The sequence below is a fragment of the Lichenostomus cassidix genome, chromosome 4 (genome assembly GCF_008360975.1).
Source record: "Lichenostomus cassidix isolate B80296 chromosome 4, HeHo_3.0, whole genome shotgun sequence".
Classification (NCBI taxonomy): Eukaryota; Metazoa; Chordata; class Aves; order Passeriformes; family Meliphagidae; genus Lichenostomus; species Lichenostomus cassidix.
Genome location: NC_139484.1, coordinates 32,570,681 through 32,592,757, shown reverse-complemented (window position 1 = coordinate 32,592,757; position 22,077 = coordinate 32,570,681). Strand labels below are relative to the sequence as shown.

Below are 22,077 nucleotides of genomic sequence, written 5' to 3'. Positions count from 1 at the left end.
TTGTTTTGAACTTAAGTCATCTTTGACTTTTTGCTTTCAAATTTACAACCAAAAAATGTTCAAACACAGAAATGAGTTTAAATCAAATAAATGCTGACTGAAAGCTAGTTACTTAAATTTCAGCAAATTTTCTTCTAAACCATAAATGAATCAGATGTAATTTATTACAATTTGAAACATCTTAATAAACACAGTAGTTGTAAGAACTCTAAAACTTATGATTTTTTTCATATACAAAAATACATAAATTAATTTGCTTTCACTACCAGTTTGGATCTTAAAAGGATAAGAGAGTGTTACCCTTTATTATCATTCAAGCTACACAATTAGTGTAAACTCAGGGATCTGAATGCTTTTCTGAGGAGGGGTAAAAAAAAATAAAATAAAAAGGTGCTGTTAAAATAGGGAAGTATTTTCCTGAAAATTTATGCCTGCAGAGAGTTAGAGATTCATAGGTGCTCACAGATGCTGTGAGTGGGTTTGAGATGGTTAGCCTCAACATCTACGAATAACAAATGTATCTGACCGAAGACTTCAGGTCTGAAAAGAATTTCTGCATGTGCATGCATAAGTGGTTCAGCACATTACAATGTCAATAGAGGTGCTCTGAAACTGCTGGTAATGGGCAATTTTAAGAGGAGCTAGGTGTTCCAGCATGGTAAATGTGTAGCATACAAAAATCCCATGAGTATTTGCTGTAGAGAAAGCTGTGTTTCAAATACTGTGTTTAAGCAGAAACACCAAGTCTCAAAATGATAAATCTTGTATACAATAATTCAAAGAATGGCAAGAAAATCTATGCTTTTTACTTAAGAGTTCTAAAAAAATGCATTTGCAAGAATGGAGTAGTAATTAAAAGATGATAAAATTACATAAAGTTTTGGCAAAATAAATATTTTATATTAAATGTGTAACAAAGCAAAAAATCCACTGCAGTCTTTCAAATCAGCTCTGGAAATAGTGGAGATTTTAGTAAATGTGAAATAAGATGCATCCTTGTTGACTGGAAGAGGAGGAGGAACAAAGAGTGGAAAGGAAGAGGAAGAGGAGTAGGAAGGAAGAGGAGTGTAATTACTCAGTGCCCAAAAGCACCCATCCATATCATGACCCTTTAATACCTTTGTAAATATGTTTTTGTTACCTTCATGTTCCTTCCAAGCAGACTCCCAACACGCTGTGCTGTGCCACTAGCTCTCTACTTTCATCTCGTGGGCCTGGAGCAATAACATCCCAGAATTTATACCTGTATCTTTGTCCCTCAGTTCTGCTAATCTTCCTCAACAGGGCTGTAAATAACATCACTCAGATTCCCTTTCAAATAAAATACTCAATGAAAAAAGAGAGAAGGAAGATCTGCAAATAACTCCTCCCGAGGCCATGACCTCCTCCATTTATCACAACCAGAGCAGGTAGATAAGGAGGTTTGATATGAAAGCAGCCCTTCTGAGTGACTACATGTTAAATCACCCTGTGGATGAAGCTTTGACAGGTGCTGATATGAAGGGCTGGCAGAGGCCACGTGAGAACTGTGTGCCATTATTTTCCTGCTTCCCGAGGGTATCTGGAGAAAGCAGAAAAGATGAAAATCTTCCATCTCTGTAAAAAGTTCTTCACTTCTCTCTCACTAATGTCTGTGCAGCTCTTCTGAAGGATCATAGTGTTCTGAAGCTGTATTTCACTCCAAATAATCTTTTGCTTGAGAAAAAAAGGCACAGAGACATACAGCTAGCATCTGAAGAGCTATGTTTTTGTCAATTATAATTCCATTTATTACTTTGGGCTTGCATCCAAGTGTAAATTGCTAACAATTTATGCAGTTTCCACATTACGAGATAGTTAAATGTTACATCTAATAAATCAAAGATAAAATTATTAAATTCATGAGAGCATGTCTTTGATGTACAGTTCAAAATTCTCTATGCTTTTTTTTTAATGCTATATTGAACCAATGTGACCTTTATTACAGTTATCATCCCATTATAGAAATGAGCAAACATGGGTAGTAATAAAGAAAATTTCTTATCAACAAACCCTGCCACCCAGAAAAAAATGTCAGGTTTTACATCTGTTTCACTCAGTTGACGAGATCATACCTTTGAATCTGATAAATTATGTCTTTGTAGAAAACTTTTATGAAGAAGGTTATGGGTAGATTAAAAAAAATAGAAAATATACATCAAAGAGTAATTTAAAAGCCTAAATCCACAGTAGCAGCCCAAAAGGAATATGCAAATAGAGTTTTAAGCTTCCAGCACGACTGCTTCCAGGCCTAATTTGAATTCAGCTCTTCAGAGTCAGAATATGGGAAGCAGAGTAAAATGTCAAGTTTTAGGGCTGAGTGCTTTGCCTGAATTCTAACAAAGCAAATAAGAATATTAAACTTCAGGTTTTTGTGCTACTACAGTACTATGTGCATTCATAAAATCATACCCTGTCCAGATGCTTTCTCAATTTGGGATTTATATCAGGAGTGCACTTTTAAAGTGGATATCCCATTTATATCAATAATTTATATAATTTATGTCATTTATATCATTTATATAATTTATATCATTTATATCATTTATATCATTTATATCATATCATTTATATCATTTATATCATTTATATCATTCTCAATTTCTGTGCTTTGCTTCATGCCATGAAGCATTATCAGCAATTGCTAACTGGATTAATTTTGGCATAATTATGGATTGAAGATGAGTACAATAGATGAAGTCCAACTCTTAGTGGGCATTCAGACCACAGAATCTGGTTATCAGCTAGTCTGAGTAAACACACTTGAAACACACCTAGTGTGGATGTTGCATCCTTGGTACCAACAGCTTTGCTCTACAAGTCTTTCCCCATGAGGCTGCACTAGTTGCTTGTGCAGATATAACTTCAGTCTTCTGAGTCTTTTTGCAGTCAGCCTTGTTGGATTTAAGGACAAAAGTGGGCATACTCCCTTATAGTCCATGGCAGCTGAAGAGTCAGATTCCAAAAAACTTAGAAGATAACAAGGAGCCTAAGTACATCATAGAATGAGATAAGAAAATCCCAGCATGGATGTATTTTTTTTTTACACAATACACACTTGTGACTGGTCTGTCTTGAACAATCTCAAAAAATTGTACAGGTTGTAAAGTTTGAGATAATGGCCCATATGTGCACTGCATGGCTCCAATATCACTGTGCTTTCAATGCTATTAGGAATGGAATGAGAATACATCTTGAATTCTATAATTTAAAAAAATATGTGAATGCTATTTTTAGCCCTTTTATATGACCTTCTCCTAGAATATGTAAACATATGGTCCCATAAATTTACATCTGTCAATTACCTTTTAATGATTACAGGATTTACATATATTGTATAAACAAGGAAAAAGGTTACAGTGTGTAGCTAAATCTTCCGAATAACTCACTCAGGTTAACATACAAAGTTTAGCTGCAATAGAGAGCTATACTATTTATGTCTATCTTCCTTCTTTTGTGGCTTTTTCTTCTGTGTTCTATTACAGTGTCATCTTTGAAGACATTATTGCTGGAATTAATTACTTTACTATACACCACAGCAGTGGCATCCTGAATTTGTTACATCAAAGGACGTTGGCTGAGAAGGCAAATAAACAAATGACCCATGGCACAGGTAAATGGTACTCTTTGGATCAAAGGGATCCCCTAGGAATACTGTGTGCTGCTCTGTTCGGCTAGTCATGGAAAATGTCGTTTGGTTGCAAGGGCTGTAGTGAGGTAGCTTTTGTCATTCCTTCAAAGTGAGGGGTTTCCAAACAGGATCTTCCTGTTTGTTTTCCTTGTTTGCCAATTGTTCAGAAAATGCTAAGATGAATGTAAGACTTGGTCAAATATTAATTCATATGGCATGGGTACTTTAGTGGTGGTGGGCCAGACTTCTGAGCAGCTTCCAGTGAAAGAGAAGACAGTCAACAGTAATCTGTCATGGAAGAGTGGAGATGGCTGACTAAGAATTTTCTGGTGCAAAAGGTACCTTTAAATCCTAAATTAAACCATGACCATTATTTTTAGTCCTATAAGTTCTATACTAGCGCAATGATAATCTGGTATGATTAATTCTTTACTCAATTTCATGTAAAATAGTTGTTCACACAACTTCTTTTTTTTTTTCCTTTTCTTTCTCAGGGATTTTTTATTACCTCATTAAAGCTCATGGCTTAGATCCACATTTTTGGTGAGGTACTTTACATTGCTTTCTAAAATAAACTTTCTAAACTAAAGGTACTCTCTCTTTTCTTCTGCTAATAACCTACTAAAACTTAATAAGGAGGAGAAAAATGAGAAGAAATTACACCTATCAGTCAGTGCAGAAATAGTAGACTTTGAAAACAACTAAGGAGCAGTAGCCACTTAGTCTCAGAACAAGAAAATAATTACTTCACCTCTATGGTGTCTCTTGGAAAGGATTGCTTCCCCTATGGGGAAGTCATCCTTATGGGAATTTATAATAAAATATTAATTTACTTCAGCCCTAAGGATGTGGCCATAAAGCTGAACAAGTCACTTGCAAAATTACAAGTTGTCTTCCCTCACTTGTACTATGAGCAGGAGTGGGCTTGTTAGTCTAAGTTGTTCCCTAACTGGATTCAACTGTAAAAGTTTTCTGACTTCAACAAAATCAGATTTACATTATATGAAAGACTTGCCTAATGCCAGGATCTTTACTTGGGTCCACTACAGCTGGAAAACTTTGCCATGTGTCACAGAAGTAATGGTTTTAATATGGCAGGAGAAGGAGGAATCTCAGGAAGAGCAGAAATTGCCTGCAGGGAGGTTTACAACTTCAGTGTGGTAAATGACGTATTGTGTCCTCTTACAGAACAAAATGAAGCATAATTAGAACAATACCTTTGAATTTTGCATAACAACAGAAGACAACACAGAATTTTAATCTGGTAAAGTAGAACTACATGTTCCTAGTAAAACATCTGCCTCTTCACTGTGCATGCACAGCTGCTTCCTGTTTCTTAATGTTAGACCATAATTAAGTGAGGATTCTCTGATACCTTCAGTGTTCCAATGTTCATATCTACAAATCATTAAAATTAGGTTTGTTGTGACTGGGTGATAATATAAGAAGTGATTTTATCTCCATGTTTGGGTTTTGCCAAAGTGTCTGTGAAAGATTCAGTCGTTGCCTGTATAAAAAGCCTAAGTTGGTTTACTATGAAAAGTCTTAAAAGTAATATAACTCCTGTGTGGACATTCTTATTTCAAAGTAGTTTCTGCACAGTTCAGCTTAAATGAGTTTGTAATCAGATTCTCAACTAAGAAAGTGTATGATGATCTGTTCAGAGGATCTCTTCACGTGGAGAGAAATATCTTTTCAGTATTTAAAGTTAGTTTTTGACTTAGGAGAGTCAAGATGAAGTTGAAAATCATCTCCACCTAATGACAGCTTCTGTTCACAATAGCACTTTAGTAATAAGAAAAACACAGTATTTTTTCCACACTTATAACACTTTTCACTATATCCATGTCCTATTACACTCTCCCCTTTCAAAATGGGATCTTAAATCTTCTTAAAGCCATGAGTCACTCAGTATGTAAAATAGGAACACAGGCCACTGAAAACACGGATTGAGAGTGTACACATAGATTTAAAAAAAAATTTTTTTAATACTATAATTTAATTAGTACACATGACATTTTAAAATATATTTACTGTGCTGGGAGGTTGGTTCTGTAGATCCTCAATTAGTTAAAAGACTGGATAGTTCACGTTAGTTTTGTCTAGAATGTAAGCAAAAACTTGGACTGTAATTCCCAAGAAGGACTGAATGCTCATGCTTTGGAGCCATGATTCTGAGTTAAACGCCCTCTTATTTTGTGTCAACACTGAAGATGTTTTTTTCCTGATGTATCTACCTACAAATGTGAGTTGTTTTGAATGAGAACTTTGGGTGAGAGACAGTGGTTTCTTTTTAATCAAAATAACCAATTTGTAGATTAAGTGTTATCAAACCAATAATTAAAAAAATGAATGAATTAAAACCTGGAGAAACTAAGTTTCCAAAGAAATACACTTTACTGCTGCTTTTAAATAAAAAGTGTTAGAATGTGGATGTGTTAGGTTCATTTACCCTAGAATGACTTATAGACAGCTCATGACACATGCCTATTGGAACACTTTCTCTAGAAAGCTTTGTTTACATAGAGATCTTCCATTAAATATGTTTATATGACACTGTTATGAAGATAAAAGCAATTATTTCTCGTTATGTTTTGTGTCTCCTACTTAGTGAAGTAGTATTGGGATGAAGGAAATTATTAAAGGAGTGGGCCTTTAAAACACTATTCACCTTGTCAGTGGGTGGTTTATTCACTATGTTTTTTATGTTCTCTGCATACGTATTTGCAAAAATAATTTGATGTTTACACGAGGCAGATGGTATTTGCAGCAAACACTATTTCAATAATCTAAATTTTTTTCCAGTTTTTAAACTTCATGTTTTATCTTTTCACCAGTTCGACCATGTTTTCAGTACCAATAACATTTAATGAGCTCTTGGAAGGTTAAAATAAAAGACAAAAAAACAAATGAAAACATGAAGACAAACCTGAACTTGTCTTAACAATAGTGCATACACTAGTAGAGACAGTTTCAGGGTTTTTTTTTACCAAGCCATTCAACAAAGTGTGAAACTCTTTTTTTTTTTTTTTTTAAATTGGGAAAACTTGGCTACAATAAAATGAAGTGGTTTATTATTTATTCTGATATTTAAGATATGGAAAAAAAATTATAATACAAAGCTCTATGAGGTGTTTCCCTTGAAAGGCAATGACTCCCAATGAGGTCCTGCACATACCACATACATTTCCATGCAAGAGCAAACTGGATTCTTACTTCTGAATGGTACTTCTCTTCCAGTTTGGAGTTAAGGAGGCTGGAACGTCTTTACTTACTTATAAAAAGGGGGGAATAACGTATTTTTCTATGGGAGATATCAACAAGGGCTGTGCTGGACAAGTATTCCTGGAATCGTCTGCCATTACCAAAAAGCAATTGTAATTTAGAGGTCAGTTTTCATAGTGAATTGATTTGTTTTGGGAAAACCCTTTTTGTGCTAACACTGTATACACTTCAGACCTTGGCTGACCAATAATGTCTGAACAAAATGCTATTCTTCCAGCAAATGGCTCCAGCATTTATTTGGTCATGGATTAATATGCAGATTGATTATGCTCTGAGTTAGTGGTTAATATCAGAAGAAAGCATTCCCTTTACTTTCCTGGAGAACACTGGCAATCTGAAAGCAGTGCATCATAATTAAGCTGCTCAGGTACTGCCATCTGAAGCTTTGTGATACAGCAGGTTCCATTCTGTTTTACTCATGTCACTGTGGTGAGGAAAAAAAATTATTTCTTTCCTGTTCATATTATACCTTGTAGCCCAGCCCAGAGCTCTTCCAGTCATTCTCCTATTATGCAAAAGGAGTCTTCTAACAATTAGTCTATGAGCTACTTTGTCCTTCCCTTTACCTCTTTTTGCTTGTGGACAGAAGAAACAACATGGGTGTAGCACTAGTTGAGACCTAAAGAAATTAATAGGATCCAAACACTGGAGAACTGCAGAAGTGCTTTTTCCATAAGGCAAGAAGGATCAGCTCCAACCTCATCCTCAGAAGTTCAGCAGATCTTCTGGACTGCAGGAAGGAAGAGGTGTTGCTTCATTAGTTATATCTGCTCTGTGAACAAAGTGAAGACTTTGGTACCAAGGCTGAGTGAGGCACTTTGCAACAGCAGCAAATCAACCTGAGTTTCGCAAAGCACATTATTTCTAAATATCTGAAATCATAGGCAATACTTGGATAAAGATGCCATTGTACTGGAGAAATAAGAAAACGTTTGTCTGGTACTTTTCAGTCAGCCTCAGCAGCTTATTAATGCTAATGCAAGCAAAATAACCATTATAATAATATTGTTTTATTGTAAAAAAAAAATTCATCTTCCAATTCTGATATTCTATTGACTGAACAGATAGTAAAGTAAATACATTGCTGTTAAATATTCTTTATATGACTGAAAAGTGGTGAAGAAAAAAAACATAACTTCTGAATGTAAAGTTTCTCCTTTGGGAATTTAGAGCAGATGTGCTCTGTAAAATAAGCCCTGGTACTTTTATTAAGGCCATGAAGTGGGGCTGTAAAAAGGTGCTCAAGCAGCTTCATGGGTCGTGGTTCATTAACTCTAATTGTCACGTCTGGATTCCATCTGATGGACGACCAGGTCCTTCCTTTCTCACATCCGTTTTCCCACTGTCCTCAGGTGACCAGCTTCCAGAGACACCTCTTTCAGAAGTATTTCCAACAGTGGACTTGGGCAATATTCTAAACCACTTCAGTCATATTTGAATGTTTCTTTTTCTTGTTGGATTTTCTCCTTTTCGTGTGCTCTTCCTGTGTGTAGCTTTCCTCTGGAGAGAATAAAGCCATCATTAATGAAAGCCATTTTAGATTTTGAGGGATTATATGAAAGAAAAGTTTTCCTTTTGTGACAAGTGACAAGACTTATTTTTGACAAGACTTATTTTTGAAGGTCACAAAATTTTTACATACATTAAAAATAGAAAATGTAGAAAGCCTTATCCAGCACCATGTGCCTTCTGATTCCAGGCTTGCTCTAAGGGAGTGAAAAAGCAATGTTTTACATACCGCCCACGTGAGACAACAACATAATTTATAGTATGGGGCCATCTGTGTGTCTCCCATGCTCTTGGTTTTTTATTAGAATTAGCTCTGAGCCAAAAGCAGAACATTAACTCTAAGGGAGAGGAAAAGATGTGAAATAAGTAAAGAATGTTCCTCCCTTTATTTCAGGCTATTTGGGACTGAAAATTGTGTAATGATTGTTTGGAAGAGGAAGGAAAATCAATTAATCGAATTTGTGGAATTAATTGAAGTATTTAATGCTTTCAGAACAATGTCAAATAGCATTTCTCTTTTTAGTAGTGAATATATTTTGTATGTACATAGAACTACCAGTTTTTTCCACCAAAAATAGCCCCAAAATTTCAGAACTTGGAATTTTTTTGGCAAGTCTAATTCCAAAGCATAACCAAAACCTCATGTCATGGTAATAGAAGGAATAATCTTTCATTGCTGTGAGACATTACGATTTGATTGGTTTTCAGTGTGGTTAAAGTACTGCTCTTTAAAGTAAGTAAATAAATAATTATGTGGTTTTAAACAATTATTTAATTAGCATGATTGGTAATTGGGAATTTTCTGAAATCAAGAAAAGTAAGATCTGTAAATGTGAACATATTTTCTGAGTTTAGAAAATCAAAGTCTAACAATCCATTAGGTTGTATTTTCTTGGCTGTTAATATTGTCATAAGTATTCAAGCCATCTTTAGTTTTATATCCCTGATATACTGTGCCAAAAGAAAAAAAGTCAATAAACCCTAAGCATGTGAAACAGATGCAACACTTCATTTATTACTGGTTTTAAATATATTGAATTGTTTATCCATGTAGCTAAAGTTTTGAAAAAAAATTCTTACAAATCAATTTCACAATTAATAGCACAACAATAACTCTTTGGAACTTACCAATATTAAATATATATGCCTATTTATTTTTTCAATTTTTTTTCAAGTGTATTCAATTTTTGTTAATGATTTTTTCCCCTCAGAATGCCACCATCATAGGGTATGTCTATCAGAGTTGTCTGATACTAATTCTTCAAAATCCTGTCAGCAATTATGTTTCTTTAAAAGTATTTCTTGTATTTTAAAATAGGAAGAAATGTCACAGATAAACTGAGTATATGACTTCTCACTTTTTTAACTTGCTAAAAAGATCACTTTACTTATAGATAAATGCACTTGCATATAGCTATGTATTATCTGTATAATCTATCAATGTTACTATGGTGTTATTCACTTTTTTGGGTTTATTACCCGAGCAGCATTTTAATGCTTTTAGTTAAAATCCCCAAAGAAATACAATATGCATAAAAAAATAAAAACAGCCTCTCTTGCCTCTGTTTCAGTGTGTCTTGTGATTTTTTATTGAAAGAACCTTCCTATTTTCTAAAACAGTCTGGTTCCACTCTGTAGTATCAAGTCACTACTTCATTCTGGGCTCTGTATACTCATTTAATTATTTTACAGCCTTCACTTTTTCATTATTTATTCCAAGCTGGGATCAAACTAATCCTGGTTTAGCCATGGCATGCAAAGATCATTAATTTCTAAGTCTGCATTTTTCTCCATAGTGTTCATGTGCCAGAGAACATTAAACAGAGGTGAGAGCTGGTGGATGATTCAACAGCATCTCTGTCTTTATTCTCACCATACTTTTATATTTTTATTGCCTGAAGTTGATTTTCTTTTTCTCCTGCATTTTATCTAGAGGTAAGGAGCTCACTGACTTTATTTTCACATTGCAATATCTAAACTTCAGCCTGTTGAGGGCCTTTTGAATTTTCTTTAATAACAGAAGGAAATGAGAGGTGCTTAAATGTACACATAAACAATTTTTATGCAGAGCTCTCAGTTCTTCAATCTCCAGTGTAAATTTACTTCTTTGATTTCCACTTTTCCTTTGGGAAGCTCTACAACTTTGCTTCACTTCACAGTTTCATGTGCATCTCAGGTCATGTTTTCAGATGTTTGACCTTCATTAGCTATATAAAATAGAATATAGCTTCTGCTTTGATAGCATTGAAATCCTGAAATTCATCATTAGGGAGTTACTCCATTTCCAGCTCTTTTCTTTTGGACCACCTCTAGTGGTTTTAAAATTGCAGTCTTTGCATAAGCTTAACATAATTTGATATATGATCTATACAATCTGCCATCAAAGAAAATGAGGCCAACATTTATATTTGACCTGTTGCATAAATTTGCAGCTAGGAAAAATATTGTACTCCCTGAGAAGACTGCTGATGCCTTTAGATGTTGTGAAGTCTAATTTAAATTTCTTTCTTTTCTTTTCTTTTTTTGTTATTCTCTCATCTCCATCTATTCCTCCATATTTTCTCCGTAACTGACTGGTCTTGAAGTCCTCAGGCATCTGTGTTCTTACCTCTAAAATACACACTTTTGTTTTTGCAGCCTTCCAAAGTGCAGTTATCCAATACTTAAAATATTTGTGGGACCTGGTCTTTAATTATCTTCTCCTATATTTGAACGGTTGCTAGCTGGAGGTCTTTGCTCTGGCCTTGGTAAAATACCTTTTCGGAATTGTTCTCTCTGTTTGGGCTCATGAGTCTCATTTAGGCTATGGCTTGAACCAAACAAAGCCAATTTATGTGTGCAAAACAAGTTCCAGATGAGCCATCCTACCTGTTCCTGGAGAAGGGGTTGCTTAGGATTAGCTAATCACTACTGATTGCTAATGCCTTTGATTGTCTCACAGTGTTTCCATTTTTTAGAAATATTTTTGATATGGAAAGGTCACTGAAAAAGAGCTATGCTTTTACCTTAAGTTTGCCTCATTTTGCCATTTTACTTTTAATTCTGCCTCACTAAGAGACAGTATTGCATCTTTCTCCTTTGCCTCTTGATCTGTTATGTTGTCTTCCATTGAAATCACAACAACAATCTCTTAAAGTTGTTGTTGGTTTGGGTTTATTTAGAACTCTGTTAGCTTCCCTCAGGTTGAAAACTGTTCTTGAAGTTCTGGAAGTGATGAGCATCCTTTTACATGGAACAAAAAGTACAGAAATCAACTTAGAGGTCAATAGATTCCTCCCTGTATTTCAGTGAAAGTTGCATGAAATTCAATCATAATGAGGAAATATATTGCTTTATAAAATTTTAAAAACATATTTTATAAGTAATTTTTTCTGCTAAACCTTAGGTATCAGTCTTAGCAGTGAAATTATTTAGAGAGAGGGAGATTTTATTTTTAAGCAATGCAACAAAGCTGATCTTTGTTATAAACCAGTTTGAGGAGAGATTTTTGCTTTTTTGCAGCAATCTGCCCCCACCCTTTCTTCCCACTCCATCAGCCACAAACAAAACATATATGGAATTCAGGGCTGTATAGCGAAGAATAGAGGAAACTAAAGAAAACAAATTGTATTTTGATGCATATTTCCAAGATTCCAGTCAGGTCAGGCAAAAGCCTGCCTAGGGTCACTGGTCTGTGTTTCTACAGTTGTCTCTACTTCACAGGTGCAGTGAAGCACTGGCCTGGGAGAGCTGCGTGGGGTCTGTGGAGGCAGAGGCAGAATGAGAGCTCAGGGGAGCAGAAAGGAACATGGGAGCTGAGCAGAACCATGACCTAATTTAAAGTTTCACTCACATTACAAATGTTTCTAGCTACAGGATGAGTCTGAGTGCATGCTCACACATGTAGCTTTGCCATATTTTAAGAGTGTTCTAGGGCACAAAGCCAGGAGAGATCCCCAAGACTGGTGAGCCCTTTCTTTCTATATTATTTTAATATGAATTCTCCCACACACAGACAAATACTTGTAAATCACAGTCCTCAAAAAGTCCTTCCTAGACACCACTCACACAGATGGAGTGCAAGAGTATCATATTATTAAGGGGAAAATGGAGTTAGTAGACAGAGAACAGGAGCTGGTGGCATAATTTTATTTATTGCTTTCTTTGAACTCAATCTGTTATTTTTTTAATCTGGGAAGGACTACTTGACCTCTCTGGCACTTACTTTGTTTTATAGATATATATCAGCAACATTTACCTCACAGGGAAAGAAAAACTGTTGTATACTTCTGAGTTTACTAAGAATGCCATCCAATCCACAAGTGTTACCCAACATTTCAAAAGCAATCCTATGGCAGCAATAAGGACTGAATTTAGTCCTAAAATAATAAATGCCAGTTCCTTAGGGATTCCTGGGAAAGTCTTAATGTTCATTCTTACTCCCACATTATTAGTTTGAAAACGCAGGGCTGTTTTTCTCTTTCTTTTTTATCCTCCCCTGTAGGGCTTTTCAAAGGTGACTTATTTTCCCTGAGTTTTGCCACTGAAGGGAGTTATTGAACTTTAAAGGCTATATGTTGGGAGGCAAAGGAGTGACAGGAAAGCACCCTGGTAATGTTTGAGTATGTGGGAAGATTTGCTGTAGGCCTGTTATGTTTCTCTGAAAGTTTTCTGGAAAAAAAAAAAAAAGAAGAAAGACAAGAAAACGATCTTGCTCCTTAGGACCCAGACCCCTTGAATTTGGGATTTGACGTTGATACTACTGTCTTTGAATACCTCAGTTTCATTCTGATCAGCCCATGGCATTTCATGTTCTGCTCATTGTGCCTTTTTTGAGTTGAAATCATGAATTCAATCTGCACTTGGTGGAGCAGTGGCAGATGATGTTTATGAATGGAAGCATCTCCCGGTCCTTAAACTTGGCAAATGGGAGGCAGGGAGGAAAAGCACATGTTGCTATGGGGTTTTCTTCTTGCCAGCCAAATGATAGAATTTTCACTTTCATCCACCTCTTCCTCTTCTGGCCTCTAGACCTTTAAGTACTTTCACACTCCTAGCAACTAAAATTGTTTCTAAATTACATTCAGCCAAAGGATCTACTGTAATTATTTCAGATTAAATACATTCTTTTATTTTATTATTCAGCAATTACCTGCAAATTTTCACCTCTGAAACCATGTCTGTGTTGCCATACAGATGGTTGTGTTTCAGCATTTCCTGTTGTTCAGAACAGTCAAAGTGCTGTTACTAAATCTTTACACAATGGGTGGCCCCATACAGAACTTTTTTCAAACAGAGTAAAAGGCTCTACATTTTCATGATGCATTGATAGTCTGGTTTGAGTAGTACATCTGCAAATTCAGCTCTAAGCTACATTCTTTCCCCCAAACCTCCATGTCTCTTAAGAGAAATTATATACATATATATGTGTGTGTGTGTGTGTGTGTGTGTGTGTAAATATATATAGTACAGGGAAGAATACGAAATATAAAAATCCTCTCAAAATAGCAGGTTTAATTCTCTACCATTTTAAAATACTTAATTTTAAATAGTGGAATTCAGAACAGAATTATAATATAGTCTTCCACGTTCAATATCTTCAAACAGTTGAATATTTGGGTTAGTTAAATTTTGGAACTGTCCTCTCCTTGCATTGATCTTCTATTGAATTATAATACTGGTCTTAAGTACACCTTTGCTATTTTGGCTTTAGGGCTAAAAGTTGTTCTTTTGAGCATGAATCACATACAGTTTTATTACTGATTTGTGAAAGGGACATTCAGACCAACATGAGCTCTCTTGCAACTTGAGAAATTGTAAAGTGCATCCCAGACATTTTTTAAACTGCTTCAGAGGGAAATTCATAAGGAATCTCAAAAATTTACTTGTATTACAAATTATTCAGAAGTATCCTACAAGTAAATTTTTGGCCTCTTATTAGAGAGATACTCAAAGTCTTTTAAAGAGTTTTCATACAGGGCAAGAACAAACACTAATGACAGAAGGAACATAGGTGCTAAAGAGAAGTGCTGATTGTAGCAAAGCCTAAAAGATACTAATTACATTATTCTAAGCAGTGACAGAATCTTTAATAAGATGTGAAAGCAGCCTAAGAACAGTAAGGCAGCAGGAAAAAATCATTAAGTGACTCTGTAACCTCGCAGTCTAATATTATTAATTATGCCAACCCATGGCATGAACAGAACGCACCAAACTAAAGAGCCTAAACCTGACTATTTTGATGGTTTAGAGTCTGAAAATATTGACCTCTAGAGCAGAATGCATCAAGCATGGGAATTATGCTATTACCCATTCTCATGGAATGAAACAGATACTAAACTATCAAATGAATGCAGGTCACTAAAGATTGTCACCAAGATGGTGAAAAATGTCTCTTTGATACTAAGGGAAGGTTAAACACTAATTCTCCAGGTTTCCTCCTGCAGATCTAACACTGTTGTTATGTGCTTTAATTTTCCCTAATAAGAGCAGGCGCATAGCCAAGGCTCTTTATTCCCAAAATTGTAATTTGTAGGCAACATACAGGTGAAGAGTGATTCAGCTGGGATGAAAATCTGTAGAAAACTTTATCACGTCGAGCAAAGTTTTTTATTCAAAATTATTCAGGTACTCCTAGTAACCTGTTACTGAAAATTGTGTTACATGATTACATATTTCCTTTTTTATGGTATTTTGCTCTCCAGTGTAATCAGATTTATTGACTAGAATGAAACAATGTTACTGTCTTTCTTTCTTGCAGTGCTCAGGACTTGGCCCATACCCATGTCATTCTGTGAAATAGTGGCTGATGTACAACGTTTATTGTTCCCTTGGGCTGGATTTTGGAAGTTTTAGCTGATGTCATTTTTCTAGACATAATCTCTTCTTTGTAAATGTGTGATCATTAAGTTTGCTTCAGCCTTTATTTTTATAAGAAAGGGAAATAGAAGGGGCTTTGTCTGCAGACTTCTGTGCTTGCAGTATTCCATATGACTCCATGGCCTCACAAGGCTTACCAGCACTTTGTAATCGAAAGAAATTATCTTTAGAGAAATCATGGAAGTATTAAACTTTCCCAATATACAACATATTAAAAATATTAGAAGTATCTTAGACACAGAGGATGCGAGGTCTTGAGTGCATTTACTATTTGTACTTATCACTAGTATGTCAGTTCTCAAATCATTATAAGTGGAGTCTTCAATGTCATCAGCTCAGACACGTCAGTTTTTAGGGTTCCTATGCTTAAATATCGAAGAATTTAAGTTATTTTATTGTAAGTAAATATTTTAAATAGTGGTTTAGTGGAGGCAATCCATCCCTTATTTCCCCAGCATGTATAGATGGGGGATTTTCCCTGGAAAAAAGAATATAGATAAGGAGAAATACAAAGTTGTCTGGTACAAAGAGTATTTCTTGCTAGTATTCTCCTTGCTGTCTTACCATTTGGATTGTGTTGTGTAAGTGGAGCAAAACACTAAATTTCTTCCACTGAAATTCAATTAGTGCGTATGAAATCAAATTTCCCTGAGGCAAAAATCTGCTAAGTAAATAGAAGAACTCCCTTGTGTGCACCTGTGTTTGGCATAGCTTGTCACGCTATGGAGATATGAATGGCAAAACAGGCATTTTAATCTTCACACTTGAGATTTCAATTCTAGCAGACACTGCTGAAAACAAGGCTTCCATGGAGTCATGTCTTGTTTCTGGTCTTTGCAAGATAATTCTTCTCCAAGTAGCAGAGCTAGTGGCTCACGGTGACTAGACAACTCCCTCCAGTGGGAGATTTACTGCATAGATTCTGCTTTGAACTGTTCTAATGACTGTCTTTTCTTAGCAGCAAATGCATCACAGGTTCTTAAAACAGTGCTCTCTTTTAGCTTTTTACAATAAATCTGTCATCTTTTATATTTCTTAGAACAAAACTCTATAAAGCACATTACACTTTGTTTCAAGGAGCTGTTGTTTGGTTCCTGACAGGGATAGTGGTCATAGAGTGAGAAGAATTAAAGTCAAGGCTTACCTGCTACACATAAGAAAGAATCATAGGAAAACAGAAGACTACTTCCTCACAGTTATTCTTCATATAAAAGAGCTAGTGGCACTGGGGCATGAAAAATTTGTTCCATGTGACAGTGGGTTTAGCCTCTTCTAAAAGGGCAGCCAGAAACACATGCTGCAGCCTCCGTCAGAACATCACACCACTACAGATTTCCAAACAGCTTCCATCCTTGTCAGCTTTTACTCTAATCCATGTCCTGCAGTTTGTGACAGATGCTGGCCTGTAGGCATCTAACTGTGAAGAACAATATGTAATGCCAGCAAAAAAGGCTTTGTAGCACAGGCAAGGAATATATTCTTGATTTTACATTTAGGTTTTCTGTATGCTTCTGTACTACTTCCAGTAGCCACTATTATGCATAGTAAAATGATACATGCCTTATTTTAGTTCTCTGAATTAGGTTTCCTTGTGACAAATCTAGTGAAGAACTTCTGCATTTTTCAGTAGTGTCCTTCTACTTGTTCAGTGTCCTTCCTCAAGTTGCCATGTTATCTGGAATTTCTCTTACTTCCACCTCAATTAATGAATAAATGCTCTCAGATTCATTTTTTTTACTTCCCTGAACAAGGGAACATTATTCCAAACATTCTGCTTCTCTTCTTCAGGTAGATACAGACTTTTGAAGGAAGACATTATTTACATTTGCATGAATTATTGCATTTTCTCAAAGGCAGGATAATCTTACAGAACATGCCCTCATTTTTCTGAGGGAGAAAAACTCTTATCTTTTAATGGAAGGTAAGCACACTTCTCCTCACTTCCTAATTACTCCATTTAATATGTCTAGTTTGCCACACTTGGCCATGCACACTCCTCTCTCCCAGTCCCTTTTCTCCACTGAAAGAAGTGGCAAATCTGAGCACTGGCTTTTGAGTGGAACAGGAACAGCTGATTCACCCTGTATCCTCTGCTATACAGTACCATGATCAAATACTGCAATATGAGGTGAGATTGGTTTTCTAGAACAATTTCCGTCAATATTTGCCTTAGAAGCTTGAGAAATGCAGGATAATACTTCAATTTCTCATTTCCTTAATTTAAATAAATAATTGAAAAATACACACCATGTTGTGGGAAAAGCAAATGATGTGCAAACTTCCTGGCCACAAGAGAAAATAAAACAAGCACAGTCATCTTCCCACAGAAATATAACTATCTTCTCTTAAATAACTGAGCTGAACTAGCTGGAATATAAATTAGAATCCTCCCATAGCCCTCATTTTCTGTTCAGATAACGTGCAAGCTGGGAATCAAAGGGTATTCCTTTTATCTGTGAGTAAAATGTACTGACCCAGTGCTGTCTGAGTGTGCTAAAAGACCGAGGAAGGACATCTCCTCGCTGAAACATGTTTCACTTAGATTTCCAGTGAGACATCCATCAATGTTGGTGCAAAGAGGATGTATGGTTTTCATTCTCCTGTTGCCAATTCTCTTAGGCAGCAGGCTTTTTATAGATTCCCTGCCTGCCCGTCTTTCCTCTAAATGCAGATTTAAAGAAACAGTGTAGGAGAAAGACATAAACATGGTTACAAAGCTCTGTTACTGCAGAAGGATGTTGCCTGGATTCATTTAACTAGAATAGTAAGCATGATTTGTTCTCATGCTGGTTCTGTCCAAAATCATTGCAGACAAAGTCCTTCGAATATAGTCCTAATTGGGAATGTGAGAACTAGGCCTGCTGAGGGCACACCAAGGTTTTTGAGATATTTGGCACCCATGAGCTCTTAAATCACGATTCTGCTCTCATGTAGTGCTCAGCAGAAGATTCAGCTTTCTCTTTGCAAACTGCAAGTGTGGTTTTGGTGATATAAACAGGACAAGTGAGAAGTTCTCATGCAGTTTTGACACTAAGTAGATGCTGTCAGAGGTACTCACTCTACAACTCTGTTGTAAGTTCTTGTGGAAGCTGACGGCAAGGAAGGAGACCTAACTTTGTCATTGCACAATGGCATTCATAAGTTTAAAATCAATATAATTCTATTAACTTTTCCTCTTGATCTCCTAAGACATATCTCAGTTATAGACCGGTGAAAGAAAGTCTCCTTTTCAAGTTCCTGCCTATGCTAAATTTACTGGTTGCTGTGAGGGCTGCATGCCTTGTATCTCATGTTTCCCCCATCCTCCTCAGAGCAGAGGAGTTACTGTTCTTGCCATGTCAGTACAACAGACTTCTCCCAGCAAAAACTGCTTGTGTCCACGCTGTCTGAGCGAGGTCAGTTCTCATGGCAACCACACCTAAACCACAGAAATGTGCATTGTTTTCAGACACTTTCCCCTTCTGTATAGAAATGATGTAAAGTCCAAGGGAGCAGAAAAGCAAGAAAGAAACCTAATTGACATGCGAACAGCAAGAGCTGTGACACTTCCTTACCTCTCATGCTGTTAGCTATTGTTTCACAAAGTATTAGGCAGCGCAGAGTTTTACTGTATGAGGCACATGTTAAGAGCACTACATTGGGATTGCTCATAAATGCCCATCAAATAAATATTTTTTCTAGACAGAAATTAAGTTAACGCAGAATTAGTTTCTTTCAGATATGGCAGAAACCAACAGCTATATTGCTGTGCGCCTCAGGAATTTATTTTAGTCTCTTTTGTCCTGTCTCCTTTCCTTACCCCCTTCTCGAATCTGAGGAAGCTTAGCAGGGGTAGGGTGACCCCATGGGAGGCTGGAAAGAAGAGGAACTCCTTGGCTGGTAGGCATGGCCAGAGCACCCTGCTCTCGCTTCACTCCGGCAGCCCCAGTGATGCTCCTGCCAGTAAGGGATTAGATGGCAGGAAGGTGTCTGTGACAGCAGTACTCCTGTAACATGAGGATTCGCTGCTGCTGGTGGAAGGTTATGTTAAATCTCCTTTGTAGAACTAGCAGGGGATCTGGTTGGGGTATTTTTCCAGATTTCAAAACCTTTTGAAGGGGAGAAAGGCACCGCCCCCCCCAATGCTTTTAATGGCATTTTCACTCTCTTAAAAGGGAGCGAATACTTGGCTTCAGGCTGATGAAAACAAACATTTACCTTGATTACAAAAATATCCTCAGTTTTGCCAGCCTAAGCATCTTATAATTCCTCAGACCATGAAGCAGAGCTGCTGTCAGGAGAAAATCCTCCCCTACAGAGAGCAGAGGTTGCTTACAGTGCTGATCTTGGCTGTGTGGCACAGCTCCATCCCAGTGGGCAGATCCAGCTCTAAAAGGTCTTGTTCTCTCACCTTATGCAATTTCTATGCTTGTGACTTTTATTGATGCCTTACCCAATTATTCTCTGCCCTACGTATGGTATTCCTAAAGTTGGTGTCAGGTACTGTAAGTCTACCAGCAAGATAAATCACAAAACCTGTAATTAGATTATTAGTTAGTAAAACCTGTAAAGTACTACATTTATTGTAGATCATTACCTTCTTTGTTGCCATGGGAGTCACTGTAGATAGAAGCCAGGGTAAACAAGGTGAAAATGACAAAAGCCAGCAAGATGAAAGCTACTTCAAGGTTTGTGAAGGGCAGCTCCATGAACTGCTACTGCTTCGCCTAGGAAAAAGTGTAAAAGTTTACTCATCTGACTGGCTGTGGAAAGGGACTGCTCTCAATAGCGTGGTTAAGTCTTTACTCAGGAGGATACTGGATCCTGGTCAAACTGGTTAAGTAACTTTGGTGGTTAAGAGGGAAACAATGCTGCTGGCTCATACAGGAATGTAAGCTCAAACCCTTTTTACTGAGGCTGCAGAATGTGCTGCTGCTCTAGGGGACACTTAGAACAGTTACTAAAGTGAAGTTGCACTTAGCTGTATGTTCATATATGCTATATTTATTTTATATGTATTTGTGTGCAAAGCATTTAATGACAGAAACATATTTGGATTCTGAAAGTCCATTTATTAACCCAAAACTTATCTGCAATGATCGGTTGGAAAGAATAGTTTTTCTTAGTAGAAAAACACCTAGAATATAAAAACTCCTGCCTTCTGTGTAGTGGAAAGTTTAAAATGTATGAGAGAAAGCCTAAATATTACCACCAAATTATTAATCAAATCCCAATCAATAGTCCAGGAATTCTGAAGTCAATGGAAGTTTAAAGTGTTCAGTTGCCCACAGGATCTAGGTCTAAAAAGCAGTCTCCTTGAAATCTTAAAGCCAAGGAGTTCAATATATTTTTACAGAGTTTTGTGAAAAATCAGAAGCAGTTAAAAAAAAAAAAAAAAAGAGAACAGCTTATAGTAAATAAAGAGGAGCTGGCACTTACTGATTGCCAGGGATTTGTGTATATATTCCATTGGGTTTTCTTCAACAGAGTCCCAGTCTTACAAAATGGACTGAGTTAATCACCTGAAGCTGGCAAGATCTGACATAACATGAATCCCTGATGCTTTTCATTTGCTGCCTTGCTCTCTCAGCAGGTACAATCCACATCAGACCAGGGGGTGGTGACAGTGGCAGGAGAAGGCACAGCTCAGCACGTGTCTCTCTTGTACTGCCTGCAGGATGCTGGGCTGTGCATGAATACTGAAGCCACACAAGTTGTAGCAATGCCATTGGGGCAGCCAAGACTGAAGTTTGCACCTTGTAAATCGTGTTGAATTTTAAGCCCTAGTGAAATATTAACATGATTGTAAACATGACTAAAAAGTATGAGAAGGAAACCCAGCTCAGAAAGTGTTCTAGCAAGAGCTTTGAAAATCAGATCTATACTGATATAAGCAATAATTATTAGAATGATATTGCTGTGTCAGCAAAACCCAAAACTGTACAGGTGCAACTTCTATGAAAAAAGATCCTTTTGAAGGACCTTTCTGATAAATTTTTTTATCAGAGTGAGTACTTTTTTTCTGTTGAATCTTGGTTTGAAAAATACAAACACCATTTATACAAACTAAAGCATCAATCACCTTGGATTGCATTAGCTACATGTTAACTAAAAGGGATTCTTAAACTATATATTTTAATATTCTGATTATTCTATTATTTAAAAAAACAAAATATTTTGAAGCATGGCTATTTCTGATCTTTTGTGTAGTAATCTAAGCAGGAATATTTCCACAGCAGGAAAAGGAATGATGTTTATGAAACATCATGTCAATACATAAACATAGAATACATAAAATAGAATCTCTCCTAAATTAGGAGAATGTGGAAATGATTTGAACATCGTCACATCCAATATCACATTGTCACTTTTGCAACAAATATTTCATTAGTAACTATGATAAATCTCTCTTTATGATTTCTAGGAGTGAAAGAATAGTTACACATACCATAACTTCTTTGTCTATATGATGAACTAGTCACCCCATTTTATTAAATAAACTAAGAAACACCATTAGATGCATTTTTTTCTACATTTTTTTCTGCATTTTTTTCAGGTACAATAGAATATAAAAGTTATATGAAATTTTCAATCTGCCTTGGAGGCTGGCAAGTCTACCATAATTTTTCACCTGAGGAAGACCCTGGTTTTGGGAAAACACTTTAAAAAAAAGTATGTAAAAAATATCTGGAAACAAAATCTGCCTTTCAAATATCCATCACTTCTCAAAACATGAGTTACTCACCAGGTTTCTAATATTCTACATCAATGACAGGCTGATTGTAGCAAGGTGGCTT

General features: G+C 36.3%; 1 long non-coding RNA gene across 1 annotated transcript; it reads right to left on the bottom strand.

The window, feature by feature from the left end:
* Positions 1 to 5,922: 5,922 nt before the first annotated feature.
* LOC146438213 (uncharacterized) lies at positions 5,923 to 20,007 on the bottom strand. Its single transcript, XR_014851699.1, has 2 exons — positions 19,878 to 20,007; positions 5,923 to 8,434 (listed from the first exon to the last, which is right to left on the bottom strand). It is a non-coding gene; the product is annotated as an uncharacterized LOC146438213 (long non-coding RNA).
* Positions 20,008 to 22,077: the final 2,070 nt, after the last annotated feature.